This window comes from Ranitomeya imitator, chromosome 3, assembly GCF_032444005.1.
Source record: "Ranitomeya imitator isolate aRanImi1 chromosome 3, aRanImi1.pri, whole genome shotgun sequence".
Taxonomy (NCBI): domain Eukaryota; kingdom Metazoa; phylum Chordata; class Amphibia; order Anura; family Dendrobatidae; genus Ranitomeya; species Ranitomeya imitator.
The window spans coordinates 744,112,721-744,118,129 of record NC_091284.1 but is presented as its reverse complement, the minus strand read 5'-3'; positions in this window follow the sequence as shown (position 1 = coordinate 744,118,129).

The window sequence follows — 5,409 nt, the reverse complement described above, 5'->3', positions numbered from 1 at the left end:
GAAGTAAGCAGCCGTCCACACAGCCCCAGTACGCAAGTGTGAGCATAGCCTTACTCTGATCTGGACAGTCCTACATTGTCTAATATTAAAACCTTACCATGTGTCAATGTTGACCTCAGTGTGAATAAGGGCAGACAAAAGGACTGGGCCCAACCAGTAGAACACCAGTCTGTGGAAGCCTTATATACAATTTGTAGCTCAGAAAAGGGAGGACACACCCCGGCTTGCACAGAATGCAATAATACACAGAAAAAATACAAAAATTGAGCTTGACTTGAGTTGGTATACATGCAGCTCCATTTTAGTAGACTTCTCTGCCTCAGGATGGAGAGATGCAACGTTCTCCTAATAGCGTTGCTCTAGCAGAGTGAACAACCAGTATTCTTTTTTTGGCTAAGATGAATCTAACGTAAGGGTCAGGGGAAAGGCAGTAGTACATAAAGTCTGGCATATGTGCCAAGCTCCCTCCGGCCAACAGTTCATTGTCTCCACCATAATGACTACTCTGCATCTTCTCCTCCTCCTCCATCTATTCCTACTCATTCCCCTCTTCAGCCCATCCCAATAGGAGAGACGAGATGAAGCTTATGGGCGTACTAACCTCTGTTTCTCTATGCTGGCTCCTGTTCCTTCTCTTCCTCAGCCTCTACCTCCTCATGGTTACCCAATCCGCGCTAAGCAGATGAGATGAGGCTGGGCTGGGTAGTATCTCCCTGCCTCATGTCTTCCTCCAACTTCATCTGGTCCACATGCAATGATTAATTTTTATTTGCCAGCAGTGACATTTTAAGTTGGCACAGAAGTGGATCATTGTGCTGATGATGTCGTCATCGTTGCTCACCATCTTTGTGGAGTCCTCAAACTCTTTGAACCGCACAAATGTCAGTCATCCTTTTCCACTCAGTTGTTATATGCGGAGGCTGACTAGAATACCAACAGGCCAATTGGAGCTCATATTCTAAGAGGTCTCTGCTGCTCACAAAGCCTTTCCAGCATGTGCAGTGTGGAGTTCCAGTGCATGGTCATGTCGCGCAATTAGTCCGTGAGCTAGCACTTGCATGCACTGCTGCAGTACTGCCAGAGTGTCGGCAGCTGTAGCTGACTTGTGGAAATGGGAGCTGACGCGGTGTATCTTGACAAGAAGCTCTGGCAAATCTGGGTAGGTTTTCAGAAACCACAGAACTACCAAGTTAGACACGTGGTCCAAGTGTAGGAGTGTTGATGGAAATTTTCTACTCCTTGACACCCCAATTGGTTACATGTATGGTATATGTTATGGCTGGCAATCAGGCAACACAGCGTGCAGTAATCAGCGCACATACAGAGATCTGGCAATAACCAAAAACAATAGGACGAGCTCTGAGACGTGGAATCTCTGTAGACTGCAGTACCTGATCTATCCTCACACAACTATAAGCAGCAGTGGATTGCGCCTAACAACTACCTATGCAACTCGGCACTGCCTGAGGAGCTGACTAGCCTGAAGATAGAAATACAAGCCTGACTTACCTCAGAGAAATACCCCAAAGGAATAGGCAGCCCCCCACATATAATGACTGTTAGCAAGATGAAAAGACAAACGTAGGAATGAAATAGATTCAGCAAAGTGAGGCCCGATATTCTAGACAGAGCGAGGATAGCAAAGAGAACTATGCAGTCTACAAAAAACCCTAAAACGAAAACCACGCAAAGGGGCAAAAAGACCCACCGTGCCGAACTAACAGCACGGCGGTGCACCCCTCTGCTTCTCAGAGCTTCCAGCAAAAGACAATAGCAAGCTGGACAGAAAAAACAGAAAACAAACTAGAAGCACTTATCTAGCAGAGCAGCAGGCCAAAGGAAAGATGCAGTAGCTCAGATCCAACACTGGAACATTGACAAGGAGCAAGGAAGACAGACTCAGGTGGAGCTAAATAGCAAGGCAGCCAACGAGCTCACCAAAACACCTGAGGGAGGAAGCCCAGAGACTGCAATACCACTTGTGACCACAGAAGTGAACTCAGCCACAGAATTCACAACAGTACCCCCCCCTTGAGGAGGGGTCACCGAACCCTCACCAGAACCCCCAGGCCGACCAGGATGAGCCACATGAAAGGCACGAACAAGATCTGGGGCATGGACATCAGAGGCAAAAACCCAGGAATTATCTTCCTGAGCATAACCCTTCCATTTGACCAGATACTGGAGTTTCCGTCTAGAGACACGAGAATCCAAAATCTTCTCCACAATATACTCCAATTCCCCCTCCACCAAAACAGGGGCAGGAGGCTCCACAGATGGAACCATAGGTGCCACGTATCTCCTCAACAACGACCTATGGAATACATTATGTATGGAAAAGGAGTCTGGGAGGGTCAGACGAAAAGACACCGGATTGAGAATCTCAGAAATCCTATACGGACCAATAAAACGAGGTTTAAATTTAGGAGAGGAAACCTTCATAGGAATATGACGAGAAGATAACCAAACCAAATCCCCAACACGAAGTCGGGGTCCCACACGGCGTCTGCGATTAGCGAAAAGCTGAGCCTTCTCCTGGGACAAGGTCAAATTGTCCACTACCTGAGTCCAGATCTGCTGCAACCTGTCCACCACAGAATCCACACCAGGACAGTCCGAAGACTCAACCTGTCCTGAAGAGAAACGAGGATGGAACCCAGAATTGCAGAAAAATGGAGAGACCAAGGTAGCCGAGCTGGCCCGATTATTAAGGGCGAACTCAGCCAACGGCAAAAATGACACCCAATCATCCTGGTCAGCGGAAACAAAACATCTCAGATATGTTTCCAAGGTCTGATTGGTTCGTTCGGTCTGGCCATTAGTCTGAGGATGGAAGACCGAGGAGAAAGATAGGTCAATGCCCATCCTACCACAAAAGGCTCGCCAGAACCTCGAGACAAACTGGGAACCTCTGTCAGAAACAATATTCTCAGGAATGCCATGTAAACGAACCACATGCTGGAAGAACAAAGGCACCAAATCAGAGGAGGAAGGCAATTTAACCAAGGGCACCAGATGGACCATTTTAGAAAAGCGATCACAGACCACCCAAATAACCGACATTTTTTGAGAAACGGGAAGGTCAGAAATGAAATCCATCGAAATATGTGTCCAAGGCCTCTTCGGGACCGGCAAGGGCAAAAGCAACCCACTGGCACGTGAACAGCAGGGCTTAGCCCTAGCACAAATTCCACAGGACTGCACAAAAGCACGCACATCCCGTGACAGAGATGGCCACCAGAAGGATCTAGCAACCAACTCCCTGGTACCAAAGATTCCTGGATGACCGGCCAGCACCGAACAATGAAGTTCAGAGATAACTTTACTAGTCCACCTATCAGGGACGAACAGTTTCTCGGCCGGACAACGATCAGGTTTATTAGCCTGAAATTTCTGCAACACTCTCCGCAAATCAGGGGAGATGGCAGACACAATGACTCCTTCCTTGAGGATACTCGCCGGCTCAGATAACCCCGGAGAGTCGGGCACAAAACTCCTAGACAGAGCATCCGCCTTCACATTTTTAGAGCCCGGAAGGTATGAAATCACAAAATCAAAACGAGCAAAAAATAACGACCAACGGGCCTGTCTAGGATTCAAGCGCTTGGCAGACTCGAGATAAGTCAAGTTCTTATGATCAGTCAATACCACCACGCGATGCTTAGCACCCTCAAGCCAATGACGCCACTCCTCGAATGCCCACTTCATGGCCAGCAACTCTCGGTTGCCCACATCATAATTACGCTCAGCAGCAGAAAATTTCCTGGAAAAGAAAGCACATGGTTTGAACACTGAGCAACCAGAACCTCTCTGTGACAAAACCGCCCCTGCACCAATCTCAGAAGCATCAACCTCGACCTGGAACGGAAGAGAAACATCAGGTTGACACAACACAGGGGCACAGCAAAAACGATGCTTCAACTCCTGAAAAGCTTCCACGGCAGCAGAAGACCAATTAACCAAATCAGCACCCTTCTTGGTCAAATCGGTCAATGGTCTGGCAATGCTAGAAAAATTACAGATGAAGCGACGATAAAAATTAGCAAAGCCCAGGAATTTCTGCAGACTTTTTAGAGATGTCGGCTGAGTCCAATCCTGGATGGCCTGAACCTTAACCGGATCCATCTCGATAGTAGAAGGGGAAAAGATGAACCCCAAAAATGAAACTTTCTGCACACCGAAGAGACACTTTGATCCCTTCACGAACAAGGAATTAGCACGCAGTACCTGGAAAACCATTCTGACTTGCTTCACATGAGACTCCCAATCATCTGAGAAGATCAAAATGTCATCCAAGTAAACAATCAAGAATTTATCCAGATACTCACGGAAAATGTCATGCATAAAAGACTGAAAAACAGATGGAGCATTGGCAAGTCCGAACGGCATCACCAGATACTCAAAATGACCCTCGGGCGTATTAAATGCCGTTTTCCATTCATCTCCCTGCCTGATTCTCACCAGATTATACGCACCACGAAGATCAATCTTAGTAAACCAACTAGCCCCCTTAATCCGAGCAAACAAGTCAGAAATCAATGGCAAGGGATACTGAAACTTAACAGTGATCTTATTAAGAAGGCGGTAATCAATACACGGTCTTAGCGAACCATCCTTCTTGGCTACAAAAAAGAACCCTGCTCCCAATGGTGACGACGATGGGCGAATATGTCCCTTCTCCAGGGACTCCTTCACATAACTGCGCATAGCGGTGTGTTCAGGTACGGACAAATTAAATAAACGACCCTTAGGGAATTTACTACCAGGAATCAAATCGATAGCACAATCACAATTCCTATGCGGAGGTAGGGCATCAGACTTGGACTCTTCAAATACATCCTGAAAGTCCGACAAGAACTCTGGGATGTCAGAAGGAATGGATGACGAAATAGACAAAAATGGAACATCACCATGTACTCCCTGACAACCCCAGCTGGTTACCGACATAGAGTTCCAATCCAATACTGGATTATGGGTTTGTAGCCATGGCAACCCCAACACGACCACATCATGCAAATTATGCAGTACCAGAAAGCGAATAACTTCCTGATGTGCAGGAGCCATGCACATGGTCCGCTGGGCCCAGTACTGAGGCTTATTCTTGGCCAAAGGTGTAGCATCAATTCCTCTCAACGGAATAGGACACCGCAAAGGCTCCAAGAAAAATCCACAACGTTTAGCATAATCCAAATCCATCAGATTCAGGGCAGCGCCTGAATCCACAAACGCCATGACAGAATACGATGACAAAGAGCACATTAAGGTAATGGACAAAAGGAATTTGGACTGTACAGTACCAATAACGGCAGAGCTATCGAACCGCCTAGTGCGTTTAGGACAATTAGAAATAGCATGAGTAGAATCACCACAATAGAAACACAGTCTGTTCAGACGTCTGTGTTCTTGCCG